Source organism: Salvelinus fontinalis, chromosome 20, assembly GCF_029448725.1.
Source record: "Salvelinus fontinalis isolate EN_2023a chromosome 20, ASM2944872v1, whole genome shotgun sequence".
NCBI lineage: Eukaryota > Metazoa > Chordata > Actinopteri > Salmoniformes > Salmonidae > Salvelinus > Salvelinus fontinalis.
In genome coordinates, this window is record NC_074684.1 from 1,189,220 (window position 1) to 1,211,652 (window position 22,433).

A 22,433-nucleotide genomic window follows, 5' to 3' on the forward strand; every position below is an offset into this window, starting at 1 on the left:
TTCTGGCTTCGGTAAAAAATGTCAGAAGTTAGCAGATTCATTCAATTCAAAACAACTATCATTTTGACCACTAAACCAAAGAGTTTGACAAAAATATATTGGATTAAAACTTCCCTCTACTTCTCTGCTTGTCAAATGCGGAGAAGGTTTATTCAGTATGGAACTTACGTTAGAGCAGTTTTACTAAATGCACTACCATGTGTTTTTTAAACTTTCACAAACAACTGCCGTTTTGACCCCTTTCCCAACATTTTACAGAAAACAATGTTTTCTATATAAAATCTACCCTACTCTTCTGCTTTTCAAGCAACAAGTCGGATTTCAAATCGGGTCTACCAATCTGTAACTAGAGCTATTTTTGTAACCCTTCGCCTGTTTTTCTGGCTTCGGAAAAAAATGTCAGAAGTTAGCAGAATCATTAAATTCAAAACAACTTTCACAAACAACTGCCGTTTTGACCCCTTTCCCAACATTTTACAGAAAACAATGTTTTCTATATAAAATCTACCCCTACTCTTCTGCTTTTCAAGCAACAAGTCGGATTTCAAATCGGGTCTACCAATCTGTAACTAGAGCTATTTTTGTAACAGTTCGTCTGTTTTTCTGGCTTCGGTAAAAAATGTCAGAAGTTAGCAGATTCATTCAATTCAAAACAACTATCATTTTGACCACTAAACCAAAGAGTTTGACAAAAATATATTGGATTAAAACTTCCCACTACTTCTCTGCTTGTCAAATGCGGAGAAGGTTTATTCAGTATGGAACTGACGTTAGAGCAGTTTTACTAAATGCACTACCATGTTTTTTTTTAACTTTCACAAAAACTGCCGTTTTGACCCCTTTCCCAACATTTTACAGAAAACAATGTTTTCTATATAAAATCTACCCCTACTCTTCTGCTTTTCAAGCAACAAGTCGGATTTCAAATCGGGTCTACCAATCTGTAACTAGAGCTATTTTTGTAACAGTTCGTCTGTTTTTCTGGCTTCGGTAAAAAATGTCTGAAGTTAGCAGATTCATTCAATTCAAAACAACTATCATTTTGACCACTAAACCAAAGAGTTTGACAAAAATATATTGGATTAAAACTTCCCTCTACTTCTCTGCTTGTCAAATGCGGAGAAGGTTTATTCAGTATGGAACTTACGTTACAGCAGTTTTACTAAATGCACTACCCTGTGATTTTTAAACTTTCACAAACAACTGCCGTTTTGACCCCTTCCCCAACATTTTACAGAAAACAATGTTTTCGATATAAAATCTACCCCTACTCTTCTGCTTTTCAAGCAACAAGTCAGATTTCAAATCGGGTATACCAATCTGTAACTAGAGCTATTTTTGTAACCCTTCGTCTGTTTTTCTGGCTTCGGTAAAAAATGTCAGAAGTTAGCAGATTCATTCAATTCAAAACAACTATCATTTTGACCACTAAACCAAAGAGTTTGACAAAAATATATTGGATTAAAACTTCCCTCTACTTCTCTGCTTGTCAAATGCGGAGAAGGTTTATTCAGTATGGAACTTACGTTAGAGCAGTTTTACTAAATGCACTACCATGTGTTTTTTAAACTTTCACAAACAACTGCCGTTTTGACCCTTTCCCAACATTTTACAGAAAACAATGTTTTCTATATAAAATCTACCCTACTCTTCTGCTTTTCAAGCAACAAGTCGGATTTCAAATCGGGTCTACCAATCTGTAACTAGAGCTATTTTTGTAACCCTTCGCCTGTTTTTCTGGCTTCGGTAAAAAAATGTCAGAAGTTAGCAGATTCATTCAATTCAAAACAACTATCATTTTGACCACTAAACCAAAGAGTTTGACAAAAATATATTGGATTAAAACTTCCCTCTACTTCTCTGCTTGTCAAATGCGGAGAAGGTTTATTCAGTATGGAACTTACGTTAGAGCAGTTTTACTAAATGCACTACCATGTGTTTTTTAAACTTTCACAAACAACTGCCGTTTTGACCCCTTTCCCAACATTTTACAGAAAACAATGTTTTCTATATAAAATCTACCCTACTCTTCTGCTTTTCAAGCAACAAGTCGGATTTCAAATCGGGTCTACCAATCTGTAACTAGAGCTATTTTTGTAACCCTTCGCCTGTTTTTCTGGCTTCGGAAAAAAATGTCAGAAGTTAGCAGAATCATTAAATTCAAAACAACTTTCACAAACAACTGCCGTTTTGACCCCTTTCCCAACATTTTACAGAAAACAATGTTTTCTATATAAAATCTACCCCTACTCTTCTGCTTTTCAAGCAACAAGTCGGATTTCAAATCGGGTCTACCAATCTGTAACTAGAGCTATTTTTGTAACGCTTCGCCTGTTTTTCTGGCTTCGGTAAAAAATGTCAGAAGTTAGCAGATTCATTAAATTCAAAACAACTTTCACAAACAACTGCCGTTTTGACCCCTTTCCCAACATTTTACAGAAAACAATGTTTTCTATATAAAATCTACCCCTACTCTTCTGCTTTTCAAGCAACAAGTCGGATTTCAAATCGGGTCTACCAATCTGTAACTAGAGCTATTTTTGTAACCCTTCGCCTGTTTTTCTGGCTTCGGTAAAAAAATGTCAGAAGTTAGCAGATTCATTCAATTCAAAACAACTATCATTTTGACCACTAAACCAAAGAGTTTGATAAAAATATATTGGATTAAAACTTCCCTCTACTTCTCTGCTTGTCAAATGCGGAGAAGGTTTATTCAGTATGGAACTTACGTTAGAGCAGTTTTACTAAATGCACTACCATGTGTTTTTTAAACTTTCACAAACAACTGCCGTTTTGACCCCTTTCCCAACATTTTACAGAAAACAATGTTTTCTATATAAAATCTACCCTACTCTTCTGCTTTTCAAGCAACAAGTCGGATTTCAAATCGGGTCTACCAATCTGTAACTAGAGCTATTTTTGTAACCCTTCGCCTGTTTTTCTGGCTTCGGAAAAAAATGTCAGAAGTTAGCAGAATCATTAAATTCAAAACAACTTTCACAAACAACTGCCGTTTTGACCCCTTTCCCAACATTTTACAGAAAACAATGTTTTCTATATAAAATCTACCCCTACTCTTCTGCTTTTCAAGCAACAAGTCGGATTTCAAATCGGCTCTACCAATCTGTAACTAGAGCTATTTTTGTAACAGTTCGTCTGTTTTTCTGGCTTCGGTAAAAAATGTCAGAAGTTAGCAGATTCATTCAATTCAAAACAACTATCATTTTGACCACTAAACCAAAGAGTTTGACAAAAATATATTGGATTAAAACTTCCCACTACTTCTCTGCTTGTCAAATGCGGAGAAGGTTTATTCAGTATGGAACTGACGTTAGAGCAGTTTTACTAAATGCACTACCATGTTTTTTTTTAACTTTCACAAAAACTGCCGTTTTGACCCCTTTCCCAACATTTTACAGAAAACAATGTTTTCTATATAAAATCTACCCCTACTCTTCTGCTTTTCAAGCAACAAGTCGGATTTCAAATCGGGTCTACCAATCTGTAACTAGAGCTATTTTTGTAACAGTTCGTCTGTTTTTCTGGCTTCGGTAAAAAATGTCTGAAGTTAGCAGATTCATTCAATTCAAAACAACTATCATTTTGACCACTAAACCAAAGAGTTTGACAAAAATATATTGGATTAAAACTTCCCTCTACTTCTCTGCTTGTCAAATGCGGAGAAGGTTTATTCAGTATGGAACTTACGTTACAGCAGTTTTACTAAATGCACTACCCTGTGATTTTTAAACTTTCACAAACAACTGCCGTTTTGACCCCTTCCCCAACATTTTACAGAAAACAATGTTTTCGATATAAAATCTACCCCTACTCTTCTGCTTTTCAAGCAACAAGTCAGATTTCAAATCGGGTATACCAATCTGTAACTAGAGCTATTTTTGTAACCCTTCGTCTGTTTTTCTGGCTTCGGTAAAAAATGTCAGAAGTTAGCAGATTCATTCAATTCAAAACAACTATCATTTTGACCACTAAACCAAAGAGTTTGACAAAAATATATTGGATTAAAACTTCCCTCTACTTCTCTGCTTGTCAAATGCGGAGAAGGTTTATTCAGTATGGAACTTACGTTAGAGCAGTTTTACTAAATGCACTACCATGTGTTTTTTAAACTTTCACAAACAACTGCCGTTTTGACCCTTTCCCAACATTTTACAGAAAACAATGTTTTCTATATAAAATCTACCCTACTCTTCTGCTTTTCAAGCAACAAGTCGGATTTCAAATCGGGTCTACCAATCTGTAACTAGAGCTATTTTTGTAACCCTTCGCCTGTTTTTCTGGCTTCGGTAAAAAAATGTCAGAAGTTAGCAGATTCATTCAATTCAAAACAACTATCATTTTGACCACTAAACCAAAGAGTTTGACAAAAATATATTGGATTAAAACTTCCCTCTACTTCTCTGCTTGTCAAATGCGGAGAAGGTTTATTCAGTATGGAACTTACGTTAGAGCAGTTTTACTAAATGCACTACCATGTGTTTTTTAAACTTTCACAAACAACTGCCGTTTTGACCCCTTTCCCAACATTTTACAGAAAACAATGTTTTCTATATAAAATCTACCCCTACTCTTCTGCTTTTCAAGCAACAAGTCGGATTTCAAATCGGGTCTACCAATCTGTAACTAGAGCTATTTTTGTAACCCTTCGCCTGTTTTTCTGGCTTCGGAAAAAAATGTCAGAAGTTAGCAGAATCATTAAATTCAAAACAACTTTCACAAACAACTGCCGTTTTGACCCCTTTCCCAACATTTTACAGAAAACAATGTTTTCTATATAAAATCTACCCCTACTCTTCTGCTTTTCAAGCAACAAGTCGGATTTCAAATCGGGTCTACCAATCTGTAACTAGAGCTATTTTTGTAACGCTTCGCCTGTTTTTCTGGCTTCGGTAAAAAATGTCAGAAGTTAGCAGATTCATTAAATTCAAAACAACTTTCACAAACAACTGCCGTTTTGACCCCTTTCCCAACATTTTACAGAAAACAATGTTTTCTATATAAAATCTACCCCTACTCTTCTGCTTTTCAAGCAACAAGTCGGATTTCAAATCGGGTCTACCAATCTGTAACTAGAGCTATTTTTGTAACCCTTCGCCTGTTTTTCTGGCTTCGGTAAAAAAATGTCAGAAGTTAGCAGATTCATTCAATTCAAAACAACTATCATTTTGACCACTAAACCAAAGAGTTTGATAAAAATATATTGGATTAAAACTTCCCTCTACTTCTCTGCTTGTCAAATGCGGAGAAGGTTTATTCAGTATGGAACTTACGTTAGAGCAGTTTTACTAAATGCACTACCATGTGTTTTTTAAACTTTCACAAACAACTGCCGTTTTGACCCCTTTCCCAACATTTTACAGAAAACAATGTTTTCTATATAAAATCTACCCTACTCTTCTGCTTTTCAAGCAACAAGTCGGATTTCAAATCGGGTCTACCAATCTGTAACTAGAGCTATTTTTGTAACCCTTCGCCTGTTTTTCTGGCTTCGGAAAAAAATGTCAGAAGTTAGCAGAATCATTAAATTCAAAACAACTTTCACAAACAACTGCCGTTTTGACCCCTTTCCCAACATTTTACAGAAAACAATGTTTTCTATATAAAATCTACCCCTACTCTTCTGCTTTTCAAGCAACAAGTCGGATTTCAAATCGGGTCTACCAATCTGTAACTAGAGCTATTTTTGTAACAGTTCGTCTGTTTTTCTGGCTTCGGTAAAAAATGTCAGAAGTTAGCAGATTCATTCAATTCAAAACAACTATCATTTTGACCACTAAACCAAAGAGTTTGACAAAAATATATTGGATTAAAACTTCCCTCTACTTCTCTGCTTGTCAAATGCGGAGAAGGTTTATTCAGTATGGAACTGACGTTAGAGCAGTTTTACTAAATGCACTACCATGTGTTTTTTAAACTTTCACAAACAACTGCCGTTTTGACCCCTTTCCCAACATTTTACAGAAAACAATGTTTTCTATATAAAATCTACACTACTCTTCTGCTTTTCAAGCAACAAGTCGGATTTCAAATCGGGTCTACCAATCTGTAACTAGAGCTATTTTTGTAACCCTTCGCCTGTTTTTCTGGCTTCGGAAAAAAATGGCAGAATCATTAAATTCAAAACAACTTTCACAAACAACTGCCGTTTTGACCCCTTTCCCAACATTTTACAGAAAACAATGTTTTCTATATAAAATCTACCCCTACTCTTCTGCTTTTCAAGCAACAAGTCGGATTTCAAATCGGGTCTACCAATCTGTAACTAGAGCTATTTTTGTAACGCTTCGCCTGTTTTTCTGGCTTCGGTAAAAAATGTCAGAAGTTAGCAGATTCATTAAATTCAAAACAACTTTCACAAACAACTGCCGTTTTGACCCCTTTCCCAACATTTTACAGAAAACAATGTTTTCTATATAAAATCTACCCCTACTCTTCTGCTTTTCAAGCAACAAGTCGGATTTCAAATCGGGTCTACCAATCTGTAACTAGAGCTATTTTTGTAACCCTTCGCCTGTTTTTCTGGCTTCGGTAAAAAAATGTCAGAAGTTAGCAGATTCATTCAATTCAAAACAACTATCATTTTGACCACTAAACCAAAGAGTTTGATAAAAATATATTGGATTAAAACTTCCCTCTACTTCTCTGCTTGTCAAATGCGGAGAAGGTTTATTCAGTATGGAACTTACGTTACAGCAGTTTTACTAAATGCACTACCATGTTTTTTTTTAACTTTCACAAAAACTGCCGTTTTGACCCCTTTCCCAACATTTTACAGAAAACAATGTTTTCTATATAAAATCTACCCCTACTCTTCTGCTTTTCAAGCAACAAGTCGGATTTCAAATCGGGTCTACCAATCTGTAACTAGAGCTATTTTTGTAACAGTTCGTCTGTTTTTCTGGCTTCGGTAAAAAATGTCTGAAGTTAGCAGATTCATTCAATTCAAAACAACTATCATTTTGACCACTAAACCAAAGAGTTTGACAAAAATATATTGGATTAAAACTTCCCTCTACTTCTCTGCTTGTCAAATGCGGAGAAGGTTTATTCAGTATGGAACTTACGTTACAGCAGTTTTACTAAATGCACTACCCTGTGATTTTTAAACTTTCACAAACAACTGCCGTTTTGACCCCTTCCCCAACATTTTACAGAAAACAATGTTTTCGATATAAAATCTACCCCTACTCTTCTGCTTTTCAAGCAACAAGTCAGATTTCAAATCGGGTATACCAATCTGTAACTAGAGCTATTTTTGTAACCCTTCGTCTGTTTTTCTGGCTTCGGTAAAAAATGTCAGAAGTTAGCAGATTCATTCAATTCAAAACAACTATCATTTTGACCACTAAACCAAAGAGTTTGACAAAAATATATTGGATTAAAACTTCCCTCTACTTCTCTGCTTGTCAAATGCGGAGAAGGTTTATTCAGTATGGAACTTACGTTAGAGCAGTTTTACTAAATGCACTACCATGTGTTTTTTAAACTTTCACAAACAACTGCCGTTTTGACCCTTTCCCAACATTTTACAGAAAACAATGTTTTCTATATAAAATCTACCCTACTCTTCTGCTTTTCAAGCAACAAGTCGGATTTCAAATCGGGTCTACCAATCTGTAACTAGAGCTATTTTTGTAACCCTTCTCCTGTTTTTCTGGCTTCGGAAAAAAATGTCAGAAGTTAGCAGAATCATTAAATTCAAAACAACTTTCACAAACAACTGCCGTTTTGACCCCTTTCCCAACATTTTACAGAAAACAATGTTTTCTATATAAAATCTACCCCTACTCTTCTGCTTTTCAAGCAACAAGTCGGATTTCAAATCGGGTCTACCAATCTGTAACTAGAGCTATTTTTGTAACCCTTCGCCTGTTTTTCTGGCTTCGGTAAAAAAATGTCAGAAGTTAGCAGATTCATTCAATTCAAAACAACTATCATTTTGACCACTAAACCAAAGAGTTTGACAAAAATATATTGGATTAAAACTTCCCTCTACTTCTCTGCTTGTCAAATGCGGAGAAGGTTTATTCAGTATGGAACTTACGTTACAGCAGTTTTACTAAATGCACTACCATGTTTTTTTTTAACCTGTCTAGGATGGGAGTAGCGGCACTCCTCCCACACTCCATTGAAAAGGCAGAGCGGCAAATTCAAAAAATACATTTTTTTTAAATATTTAACTTTCACACATTAACAAGTCCAATACAGCATATGAAAGGCAGACATCTTGTGAATCTAGCCAACATGTCCGAGTTTTAAAATGTTTTACAGGGAAGACAAAATATGTAAATCTATTAGCTAACCACCTTAGCAAAAGACACCACTTTTTCTAACTCCATCAGTTTTTTACTCCATCAGCAGCTATCACAAATTCGACCAAATGAAGATATATATAGCCACTAACCAAGAAACAACTTCCTAAGATGACAGTCTGATAACATATTTATTGTATAGCATATGTTTTTTTTTCTTAACCTGTTGGGGATGGGGGCGCTGTTTAGACTATTTATGCTAATTGGGTAATTTTTGAAACGGCTTCCCACAAAATCCTTGATCGTACAATATGCATATTATTATTATTATTGGATAGAAAACAGTCTAGAGTTTCTATAGGAGTTGAAATTTCGTCTCTAAGTGGAACAGAGCACATTCTACAGCAATTTCCCTGACATGGATTCAGATTTCAGAAATGTTGGCCACTGTTCTGAAGTCAGTTAAAAGGGCACTGATATTGCTATGACTATACGGACACTTCTTACGTCTTCCCCTGGATGCCTTTACGTGATGACGATTCCAATGGGGTCGATTGAGCGTTCACAGGCCCTACAAATGAAAAAACCCTGAAGCTAGTCATTCTTTTGGAGCTGCGTCATGCGCCTAGAGGACACCGGCCCGCTCCTGTTCCAAGCATTAGTGAAGGGGGTAATATTACTCGGGTCATGTTTCTACTCGTTATGGGAGTTAAAAACATCATAAGGTAGTTAATTTAAAGCGTTTTATAGCAATTTATATCCGTTTAGTGCGATTTTGGGACATTTATTTTTGCAACGATGTGAATAGTTTCAGTTTTTCAGTTCATCCCGAACGCAGTTGACATTTCCACATGGCAAGAGGACAGCTTTCCACCAAAAGACGATTTCTCCCAAGAAAGGATCCTTTGCCCAAGATACTGATGGAAGAACAGCTCAAGGTAGGACATTTTTATTATGATAAATCGTGTTTCTGTCGAAACATTTTAGTGGCTTAGGACGCCATGTTTTTTGACGTAGTTTCGCTTGGCGCAAACTGTATTGAAAAGTAAGGATAAATTAAAAAATGTAATTCCGCAATTGTATTAAGAATTAAATTGTCTATCAATCCCTGTCCACCCTATATTTTTTAGTCACGTTTATGAGTATTTATGTATAAGAGTAGATCACTGTCTAAGTGGCGCAAGGACATATTCTGACCAGCTGAGTTACATTTCACATTGTCTAACCATGATTTTGGTGGCTAAATATAAACGTTTTCGATCAAACTCTATATGCATTGTGTAATATGATGTTACAGGAGTGTCATCTGAAGAATTCTGAGAAGGTTAGTGAAAAAATTTATATATTTTGGCGATGTTGACTTTTATCGCTCACTTTGGCTAGAATCAATGCTGGGCTGCTATGTGCTATGTGCTACGCTAATATAACGATTTATTGTGTTTTCGCTGTAAGACACTTAGAAAATCTGAAATATTGTCTGTATTCACAGGATCTGTGTCTTTCGATTCGTGTATGCTGTGTATTTTTACGAAATGTTTGATGATTAGTAAGTAGGTAAACACGTTGCTCTAAGTAGTTTTTCTATTCCATTTGTGACGGTGGGTGCAATTGTAACCTATGCCATCTACCTGAAATATGCACTTTTTTCTAACAAAACCTATCCCATACCATAAATATGTTATCAGACTGTCATCTAATGAGTTTTTTTGTTGGTTAGGGGCTATAAATATCTTAGTTTAGCCGAATTGGTGATGGCTACTGGTGTTGGTGGACAAATAAAAGATGGTGGATTATGCTAATGTGTTTTTAGGTAATAGATGTACATCTTTACATATTGTGTCTTCCCTGTAAAACATTTTAAAAATCGGACATGTTGACTGGATTCACAAGATCTGTGTCTTTCATTAGCTGTATTGGACTTTAATGTGTGAAAGTTAAATATTTAAAAAATATATTTTTTTTGAATTTCGCGGCACTGGTTTTTCAGTGGGGGGGGGGGGGGGGGGGGTGTGCCGCTAGCGCCACGCTGATCCTAGACAGGTTAATGTGCATATTTATGGTATAAATCATAAATTACATTTCAGCTACACTCAAAAATGGCACCGAAAGCAGCCATAACATTTACAGACACCAACATCAAATACCTAATTACTCCTCATAAAACATTTCGGAGAAATACATACTGTGCAGCAATTGAAAAACAGGATTCTTGTGATTCCAGACAATATTTCCGATTTATGAAATGTTTTACATCGAAAACTAAATGTAGCGCTAAATTAGCATAGCCACGCCAGACAGACACACTTGGGCGCGCGCGACCAGTTGACATGAACGACAGATATATGAAATAACATTATATATTTGGTCTTACTTTGGCTGATCTTTCTTAAGAATGTTGATCAAGTTGTCCTTAGTCCAGAATAGTCGTTCAATCCATTCAGAATGGCAACTTTCCATCTTCCTTTAGCCTGGGTACTAGTCGAGTGGCATGGATCTCTCCAAAGTAAACAAAGGAAACATTACAGAACACGGCAAAACTCCCGAAAAAATTCAAATAATCTGATTAAACTATATTGAAAAAACATACATTACGATGACATGGTCTCATTTATCAAATCAAATCCGAGCTGGAGATAGTTCACATCAGAAACGGCAGCAAACAAAACATGATATCTCTCCCAAGTCGCGCGCTTCTGACTTCCTGGAATTGACGGTCACGCTAAAGAAATAGGTCTTATTTCACGTCAGAACAAGATAAACGCAAGATTTCTCTTCTGACGTCCTCTTGACACCCAGAGGAAGGCGTACGAGGTGTGTTAGGGTCATAGGTGGCATGACCATATATAGGCAGAGCGTTGAAGCGAGCATAAACATCTTGCATTTTACTTCCTGGTCGGGGAAAGTGCTGCCAAAGGACTTGTGTTCCACACAGAGAATTTTTTTTTAATGGTTTTAGAAACTATAGACTCTTTTCTATCCAACAGTATTAACAATATGCATATTGTAAGAGCAAAAATATATTAGGAGGCCGTTTGAAAATTTGCACATATTTTCAATTTTTTCCAAAACGCCCCCTACAGCCCTAACAGGTTAACGGAGGTATTTGCTTGTTTTATCCCTACTGTTGTTTAACATGCGGGGAAGCTCTCTACGCCAGAATGACACATCCTGATTGTATTGATGTTCGAATAGAATACCCATACGACGTTGAAGTAAAGCCTTTCGTGATTTTAAACCCTGTGTAAAAGCCTTGAAAAGCACGGCTTGGCCTATTTCACAAGAGGCTGTTGCCCCACCAGAATTGGCCGCTTCAATAAGGTTGGCCACTTCACAGAACATCAAATCGTCTACCTCAGAAATGTCATTTAAAACTTTGAAATCATCAGGCTTCGCTGTTCTGGTGACTGGGGTCTTTGGCGCCTCCTCGGGATCTAGATGTGTAGCTTCTTGGATGTCTTTATAAGCCGGCGAGGCGTCTGCATTAAAAATAATACATACAGAAAAATAGGTTATTAACCCTAAAATATGTTTGATAAAAATGTAAAATACATTTCAGATATAAGCCTATATATTAACAATACATTAATTAAATACCTCGGCTTTTTTGAAGAGGGCTGTTCTGAAGAAGCTCTGAGAACTCGGGAACATGTCTTTGGGCAACCCTAATTATAGCATCTGCCTGGTCTGTAGCTTGTGAGCCTGAAAAAAAACAAAAAAAACAGCATTAGTCCATGTTTAAACATATTCAGGCATAAAAATAAAATATATATATAAATGATAATTGATTCATACCTTGTCCTTGTAACGCTGTCTCGTGAATACCCTCCCAGTAGTATTGTTCGGGTGAAGCGGACCTGTGGATCTGGGCCCTGATTGTCCGTTGGTGTTTAGAAATATGTGGTGCCCCACGGTCCTGGCTCAGGGGAGTTGACCTGCCGTTTAAAGTCTCTGTTTGCGGCTTGTGTGTAAATACATCCTGGGAGTAGGGCAAAATTGTCTCGTAGGCATATCCTTCACAGAAACCGTGTAGACTCCCTATGGCACCCCTTCTAGGATGTATTTCCGCTGTAAACACATAAAATAACTTTTAATATAAGATGCCGACACTTTTTGTTTTTAAGGTATAAATATTCTTACGGAATTCTTGGATCTTACTTACTACAATTCAGGGTCGGCGTTGGGATGTAAGCAATTTGTTCCGGAGACCCTACGGCCGGTTCGAGTTCAGTTATATCTCGGAGAATCTGCGTGAAGGTTTGAGAATCTAAAAAAAAAAAAAACATTAGATAATATTAAAGCTCTAATCATTTTAGCTAATATTGACATTTTATACGTTAAGAATCCGGGCCCTAAGGCCTGTTTAATATTTCTATAACATACAACGTTTTCAAACAATTCCCCAGAACAAACAAATCTAATATATAGCATATGTAAATATTTATTTCAAGAACTAACCTTCAGAAATATCCATGAGGAGGTTTTTCCCAGATGATCTTTTTTAACGGGGTCCGTCCGATAACTATTCCTGGGGGAATGCTGTAGGGTAAATGCGCTAAAACGAAGCTAACAGGGGGACCTGTTTTGCTTAGCTTTTGTAGCCGTCTGACTCTAGTGGTGTCGTATTTTTTCGCGCTAAAACCGCCTCAAAGTTATCTTTGAAGCCTAAGGCATGTGGTTCAAACACCTGCCATTTGGTTCAAACGTAGGGTATTGGGGGGGTGTCTAAACATTACGTATCTTTTGATATTCTAAAATCTCCGGGGGCTAGCATCTAGATGCTGGGGTGGGGAGGTCTCGACATCGCTGGGCTGAATGACTTTTAGGCATCTGTTTTGCCAGATAGTGTAAACCTTGGTTTCAAACGACCCCCATGCATAGAGAGCCTTGAGCGCAGATGCAAGGGTATTTTTTTAACAAACACCTCGCCCCCTTTTTCTGTTTTTGAAACACACACACACACACAGCCACTACAGCACACGCACGCACATACGCGCGCACATTGCGCAAGTTTTTTTCTCAGGGACAGACTGCGCTAAGAGTGAACATTCAAAATATTTAGTACATACATTTTATAGCGTTACATTCTTAAGGTATTTTACGAAGCCTTTCTTACAGATCCAGGGATCTGATGCAACCACCCCCCATTGTCAGTGTCCAGTTGGTCATCAAAATGCCGGGATCTCTTGCCAGGCTCATCAACACTTGGTAAGTTTTCACTCCAGGGGTAGATCCTACGTCGGGCTTTTTGGTCCTGGTTATGTCTCAAGGACAGTCGAGGCCAGCGCCTTAACTGTTCGCGATTTTTGAAGAGAATGTCCAGCTTATTCATAAGTGTTATGAAAATTGGATAATCCACCCATTTAAAACTAAACACAGGAATAAAAAAGTTGACATCTTTGCATGCTCTGGATGCTACTGGAGAATTGACAGACTTTGTAGCATTACCCGCATCATAAACTTCACAGGCTAAAATTGTCACTTTGTTGTCAGGGCTATAGTCCATTGAAGCAATTCTTAGAGCCTTGAGATCACTGCGTCCAAAGACCTGTTCTTCCAACGCATAGCCTGGCACAGCTGTGCCACTCAAGACCTGTTCAATTTTACAAAGAGCCAGCCTGATGTTAGCCCTTCTCTCATGCCCAGAGCAGGGGGAAAACTCCCAGGTTTTGCCGGATAAACGGGTTTGGGGCCACTGGCGTTGAAGATCTTTACCGTAGAATCCTCCGGCTGGAATATGTAAGACATGTGGCCCTCACTCGTACCCAAAAATCCTTTAAAACATTCTGGAGCTTCACACAGAACTTCCTCAATGCTTTGTTCACTGGGTTCATGACAAGCCGAGCATAACATACCATAAATTGCCATGTGTGTCATTTTTGTTTAATATTCAGGGGGTTTATCTTGTGCCGCTAGCGCCACGCTGATCCTAGACAGGTTAATCTCTCTTACTACTAATAATAATAGTTATAGCAGTCCATTATGTATGCAGGTATTTGTACTTAAAACCAGCAATACCAAGAAAGGCCAGTAGGTGGCAATGGTACTGTACACTGTTTGGGTGCAGTTTTCGTAAATACAATGAACATGGTGTGATCTCGTCTAAAATAATCTCCATTGAGAACCATCACAAAGTTGGTCTCCACTGGCCTGAGTCTAGTACAATAGTTTTACAATAACAAAAAGATACAAATAAGCACAGTTCTAAAAGCAAAATAACTACTTCAATGAATAACCCAAATAAATCAACCAAAATATCCTTCAGTCAGTGTCTCAACTCTTCAAACAGCAGCTATGGACAAGTATGTCACACAAAGTATGCAATTTTAAATAAAATAACATTAAATAAATAATTAGTAAGTGTACTGTCATGTACTAAAAATTGAAAACTACTAAACAAAAGAACAAGTATCATACTATACACCAGGGGTTCTCAAACAGGGGTCCATGGACCCCTAGGGGTCCCTGGTGTAATTGAAAGGGGTCCGTGAAATAAAAAACTGTAATGAACGTATTCAGTACCACAAGGTTACCAGTAACTTTACATATAATATAGAGGGGGTGGAGGTCCACTCAAAACCTTGCCTGCCTTGCGTCAAAATATGCAGAGTTCCAGTACCCCCAAAAAGGTTGAGAACCACTGCTATACACACTACTGAACAAAAGAACTGAACATATGTTTGTGGGTTTCAATGGATCCAGATATTTTTTTTACAAGCTTATTTTCCCTCTTGAGACTGTCCAGCCTGTCTTTATGTACATTACAGACAACTACGCCGTTCAGTCTCTCTTGGCCCATGCTAGCCCGTAGCCAAGTCTGCGGAGTGCATTGAAACTCCTCTCAGCCTCACATGAAGACACTTGCACCACAAACAAAATTCTGATCAGCACCTCAACTTGGTCAAACAACCCCCGCACCTGCACTGGAAGCCTCCTGAGGACCTCTGCTGCCTCTGCACTGCTGCCTCTGCACTGCTGCAAATACAGGGGTATTTGTGGTGAAAGAGAGGGATCTGCACTGAAAGAGAATCTATGTTCAGCTCTGGGTACTGATCTAGAGACTCATCCAACTCCCCCGTGAGAAGCGCTTTTTCCAACTTTTGCAGGACGTTTAGACTGTCCTGGTCAAAACGGTCGCCAAACTGAACCTCCATACCATCCAACACTTAAAAAAATTCTGCCCTATAGTGATCCACTGCTTTGCCAGCAAATCGTCTCGAGTGCGTCTCAATGGATTCAACAGTCAATCAATGTTGTTGCTTTCTCATACAGTCAAAGGTAGCTTTCGTCATTTCTCTTGCCCCTAAGAGATGACCGCACACACTCAACTGCAGCCTGCATACCAGAGACAGTCTGAGTTTTCTTCTGCAGTGAAATGTTTAGACATTCAAGCTCTCCAAGAACAGCAGAGGCAAGAGTGAGGCCCAACACAGTCTTGCCTTTGCTGTAGTGCTCGAACAAGCCACTGGCAGTTGAAGCTGTCTTGGATGCAGTTTTTGCCATCTCCTCTAGGCTGCTTAGTACCCGCTCATACTGCCCTAGCACAGCTCTAATAGCAGTATTCCGCACAGTCCACCTTGTTGGACATAGGGGTTTCAGGGTGGTCAGATTTGTATCTTTGGACATGACAATTGATTCAAACATGCTCTTAAACTTTCCTGACTGGCCATAGAGGACACCTAACTGATGGACCCAAGAAAGGGAATCAGTGGGGAGGCTGAGCAGCCAGCCTGTTTAATCAGATTTACTGTGTGCTCCACAATGTACATAGAGGGCTAATGGCTGCTGCCTCCTCACAATTGCCTGTGCACCTGTGTATTTTCCTGCCATGTTTGAGGCACCATCGTAACTCTGCCCACGTAAGCCAGACATGGGCAAATTGAGCCTCAATAAGACATCAGTTGCCACTTCCGCAATGCCCTCGCCTGTTGTCTCCGACACCCTGTACAGCCCAATAAACTCCTTGTGAGGGACAAGGTCAAGGTCAACATAACACAGACAGACATTCTCCTGTTCAGCACCAGAGACATCTTGAGTACCATCAACAACTACTGAAAATTGTACAATCGGAAGAGACCTAATCTCAGCTGCAATTGCTCGAATGACTGTATTGGCCACGATGTTCAGAATTTCATTCCGTGCTTTGGGGCCTTTGTACATTGTGGTACGCTCTGTTAACCACTTCAGTAAAATGGGATCATCCTCTTCTGCCCTAAGTTTCAAAAGCTGGTATAAATTCCCACTGTCATCCGTGTGGCCTCTAAAGGCTTGTCCCTGTCTTACTACATGCCGCACCGAACTAACAATTTTCATCAAGCAATGCCTTGCGTCCTCCTTCTGTTTACCCACGCGCTGGATAACTGGACACTGATTGGATTTAGCTGGTGTGCAGTTACAGTTACAAAGTGGCGGTGGGTTTGGCAGTTTTGATGTGCTGTGAATTTTTCAATGGCTTTTCTCCAGTTCCTAAATCCTGCACTAATGAAAGCAGCATCTTCTCTTTGGCCAAAATATGTCTGGCTTGAAAACCCTTGGCTCCAGTGAAAACACAACACTCCTTTTATTGATGGATTATAATGTAACCAGGGGAAATCGCGAAACTTTCTCTCTTGAAACGTCAACACTCTGTTGGCAAGAGTTTGCGGTTCTATAAATTGTGGGTGTGGCTGATGTAGTTTTGTGCCATCACTGAGGTAACTGGACAATGCTGTGCCACTGTCCCATATACTGGTGCTGCTGGCAACAAGGGTGACACCTGGTCCTGCCATGGCTGTGACATTGTTCTCTGAAGTCTCTCTCCCTGGCTCTTTCCCTTTCACCACCCTCAATGACTCACAGTCTGTCTCCTAGAAAAGAAATAAGGTGTTTGCTGTACTCGTAACTACCGGTACCCAAAACAACACAATTAATCACAACAGCAATACCATTGCCTTAACCTGTCTAGGATCAGCGTGGCGCTAGCGGCACACCCCCCCCCCCCACTGAAAAACCAGTGCCGCGAAATTCAAAAAAAATATTTTTTTAAAATATTTAACTTTCACACATTAAAGTCCAATACAGCTAATGAAAGACACAGATCTTGTGAATCCAGTCAACATTTCCGATTTTTAAAATGTTTTACAGGGAAGACACAATATGTAAAGATGTACATCTATTACCTAAAAACACATTAGCATAATCCACCATCTTTTATTTGTCCACCAACACCAGTAGCCATCACCAATTCGGCTAAACTAAGATATTTATAGCCCCTAACCAACAAAAAAACTCATTAGATGACAGTCTGATAACATATTTATGGTATGGGATAGGTTTTGTTAGAAAAAAGTGCATATTTCAGGTAGATGGCATAGTTTACAATTGCACCCACCATCACAAATGGACTAGAATAATTACAATGAGCAACGTGTTTACCTAACTACTAATCATCAAACATTTCGTAAAAATACACAGCATACACGAATCGAAAGACACAGATCCTGTGAATACAGACAATATTTCAGATTTTCTAAGTGTCTTACAGCGAAAACACAATAAATCGTTATATTAGCTTAGCACATAGCAATTAGCAGCCCAGCATTGATTCTAGCCAAAGTGAGCGATAAAAGTCAACATCGCCAAAAGATATTAATTTTTTCACTAACCTTCTCAGAATTCTTCCGATGACACTCCTGTAACATCACATTACAACATGCATATACAGTTTGATCGCAAATGTTTATATTTAGCCACCAAAATCATGGTTAGACAATGTGAAATGTAGACAAGCTGGTAAAGAAAAAGTCCTTGCGCCACTTAGACAGTGATCTACTCTTATACATAAATACTCATAAACGTGACTAAAAAATATAGGGTGGACAGGGATTGATAGACAATTTAATTCTTAATACAATTGCGTTATTACATTTTTTAATTTATCCTTACTTTTCAATACAGTTTGCGCCAAGCGAAGCTACGTCAAAAAACATGGCGTCCTAAGCCACTAAAATGTTTCGACAGAAACACGATTTATCATAATAAAAATGTCCTACCTTGAGCTGTTCTTCCATCAGTATCTTGGGCAAAGGATCCTTTCTTGGGAGAAATCGTCTTTTGGTGGAAAGCTGTCCTCTTGCCATGTGGAAATGTCAACTGCGTTCGGGATGAACTGAAAAGCGTACCCAACTTTTCACATCGTTGCAAAAATAAATGTCCCAAAATCGCACTAAACGGATATAAATTGCTATAAAACGCTTTAAATTAACTACCTTGTGATGTTTTTAACTCCTATAACGAGTGAAAAGATGACCGGAGAAATATAACAGGCTAAACTAACGCTTGGAACAGGTGCGCGCCGGTGTCCTCTAGGCTCATGACGCAGCTCCCAAAGAATGACTAGCTTCAGGGTTTTTTCATTTGTAGGGCCTGTGAACGCGCAATCGACCCCGTTGGAATCGTCATCACGTAAAGGCATCCAGGGGAAGACGTAAGAAGTGTCCGTATAGTCATAGCAACGACAGTGCCCTTTTAAATGACTTCAGAAGAGTGGCCAACATTTCTCAAATCTGACTCCATGTCAGGGAAATTGCTGTAGAATGGGCTCTGTTCCACTTAGAGACAAAATTTCAACTCCTATAGAAACTATAGACTGTTTTCTATCCAATAATAATAATAATATGCATATTGTACGATCAAGGATTTTGTGGGAAGCCGTTTAAAAAATTAGCCAAATTAGCATAAATAGTCTAAACAGCGCCCCCATCCCCAACAGGTTAAACAAATCTTAGTTCAGTCACCAGTTTAAGTTGAGAGTGGGGGTATCCATGGCATTTTCCAATTATGTCCCTATTTACAAAAAGAAATGGAGAACCTTTCATAATGTTGCCAAACAAAGACTCAACAAACTTACCTGAGATTCCCTGTCTCTGCCAGTCTGTCCCTGCATATCTGTCACCAACTCTGCTGTCTGTGTGCCATCTGTTGCCTGCTCTGCCTAATGACATCATTGTGAAACATTTCCATTAGCATTTCATTTCTTTCTTATGAACATTTTATCAACTAGTCTTTGAGATATTAAGGCTACTAGGGTTCTTATTTTGCGTTTTTGTATACTGAAAAATACTCTGATGTCCTTCTTTTTTCTGCCATTTTTCTACCTGGCTGGCTGGCTGGCTACATTTTTTACATTTTTTTTGTCATTTAGCAGACGCTCTTATCCAGAGCGACTTACAGTAGAGTGCATACATTTTTATTACATTTTACATTACATTTTACATACTGAGACAAGGATATCCCTACCGGCCAAACCCTCCCTAACCCGGACAACGCTATGCCAATTGTGCGTCGCCCCACGGACCTCCCGGTTGCGGCCGTCTGCGACAGAGCCTGGGCGCGAACCCAGAGACTCTGGTGGCGCAGCTAGCACTGCGATGCAGTGCCCTAGACCACTGCGCCACCCGGGAGGCTACACACACACACACAGTGTGTAGGTTATTTACAGTAGGAGATGGGCTTCTATCATCTTATCTTCTATCATTCTATATGTGCTTCGATCTAAAAGGGAGCTAGCAAATAGGAAACGGATTGCAGTGACAAGAGTTGACAGCTTCCAACAATAGCTGAATTTGCAAAGCTAGCGAGCACCAATTCCGTTTCTGTGGTGTTTGCTATAATCTTTGCTACCTGGTTAAATAAAGGTGAAATAAAAATTAAAAATTCACTAGCGACAATTTAGCTTTTGCAACGAGACCATTAAATATATTTAAGACAATGGTAGAAGAGAGTGTAGTTCTGTTCTGTTCAGTTTGGACTTCAGTTTATCGCTAACCTTATCACAGGGACTTTGAAGCACTCCGGCTCCATGCTAATCTTTGAATAAACTGACGATAGCAAAGATTCCATCTTTGACGACGTCACATAAATGGAATAGGTACTAGCTAGCTTGATGGTTAACGTTTGCTTTAGTTTGCGTGCTAGCTCTGCAAAGTCAGCTAGTGTGTGTGTGTGAACCCTGCCAACAATTAAAAAAAACTTTGCTATGGCCGATTGACTAGATAAACCTCACGTCAGTTACGTGCATTGAGTGCCTTGAGTGCCTTTCACACAGTAGATACGAACCCTCTTTTACCTTGCCAGCTAAGGAACTGGCAGTGGATCAAACCATTGTGAAGAAAAGGGCGGGGGTCGCAATCTGTTGAAACTTAAAAACGCGCTATTAAGTGTCGATAATCAGCATAAGTGCTTTCATTGCGTATTATTAATATTATTGAAATTACATAGTTATGTTTACAGTGATCTATTGGGGGGGACAAATCATATTTTTCCCAGGATGGGGGGGTCGCCCCCCCCCCCCCCTCGACCCTCCCTCGTCCCCCCTGGGATTTCCGCCTATGGCTGTGCATACGACACTTTGGACCACCGATGCCGCAGATCTCCAGGACAACGGAGAACCGTCAACTCCCATTGTAAAGACTGTGAGAGAAAGCTTGTTAACTTTTCCATTCGGCCAAGGTCATCACAGTGCACTTTATAGTGTTAGTGGTGATTGCTGTGCAATTGTTTTTATACAGTGAAATAAGTAGAATAATTATGAGTGTTGCATTAATTAGCTTTGTAATCATTGGGCTCCCGAGTGGCGCAGCAGTCTAAGGCACTGCATCTCAGTGCTTGAGGCATCACTACCCTGGTTTGAATCCAGGCTGTATCACATCTGTTCTTAACTGACTTGCTTGGTTAAATAAAATAAATATGTTTTTGCCTAGATCAGCAGCTCTCAACCTTTTCCATTTTGGGGAGCGTCAAATCACAGTCAAAAGCTCTTCAGGACCATCCATCCCTGAGTAGCAGAAATTCTTTACATTAGTTATTTTGCCTGTCAAATTTAGAGTAAAATTTTTGCATGAATATAACATAAAAGCCATGTTATTAAATATATTTGCATTTGAAAATACCATTAATACCATTAATCCTCCCAACCACTATTATTTTTGGAACAAAAAATCTATAATAAATGTGTGGACTACCTGCATTATCCACATGGCCCGTGGACCACAGATGAAAAAACACTGGCCTAGAAGTAATGACCTTCTGTTGTATTTTCTTTTTCTGTATTATCTCACTTTGGAACACTTTTAGCACTTGTTTGTAGTCTCATGCATTCTCTATACCAAAAATAAGGATGGCAAGTTGCCTGTAAGTTTTTTCATGAGTTCAGATTCAGAATCCAGCTGATGCTGGGGGGTAGACCCAATATACCCAAGACTCGACCCGCTCCAAATCAATACATTTTTTTTCAATCAATCAAATGTATTTATCAAGTCCTTTTTACATCAGCCAATGTCATAAAGTTCTTTACAGAAACCAGGCCTAAAACCCCAAACAATGCAGATGTGGAATCACCGTGGCAAAGGACAACTCCCTAGAAAGACCAGAACCTAGGAAGAAACCTAGAGAAGAACCAGGCTCTGAGGGGGCGGCCAGTCCTTTTCTGGCTGTGCCGGGTGGAGATTATAACAGAACATGGCCAAGATATTCAAACGTTCAAAGATGACCAGCAGGGTCAGATAAATATAATCACAGTGGTTGTAGAGTGTGCAACAGGTCAGCACCTCGGGAGTAAATGTCAGTTGGCTTTTCATAGCCGATCATTCAGAGTTAGAGACAGCAGGTGTGGTAGAGAGAGAGTCCAAAACAGCAGATCTGGGACAAGGTAGAACGTCCAGTGAACAGTTCAAGGTTCCATAGCCGCAGGCAGAAAAGTTGAAACTGGAGCAGCAGCATAACCAGGTGGACTGGGGACAGCAAGGAGTCATCAGGCCAGGTAGTCCCGAGGCATGGTCCTAGGGCTCAGGTCCTCCGAGAGAAGAGAGAGAAAGAGAATTAGAGGGAGCATACTTAAATTCATTAAGTAAAGTCACACAGGACACTGGATAAGATGGGAGAAATACTCCAGCTACAACAGACTGATCCAAGCCCCCTGACTCAAACTATTGCAGCATAAATACTGGAGGCTGAGACAGGAGGGGTCGGGAGACACTGTGGCCCTGTCTGTCAATACCCCCGGACAGGGCCAAACAGGCAGAATATAACCCCACCCACTTTGCTAAAGCACAACCCCCACACCACTAGAGGGATATCTTCAACCACCAACCTACTACCCTGAGACAAGACCGGGTATAGCCGACA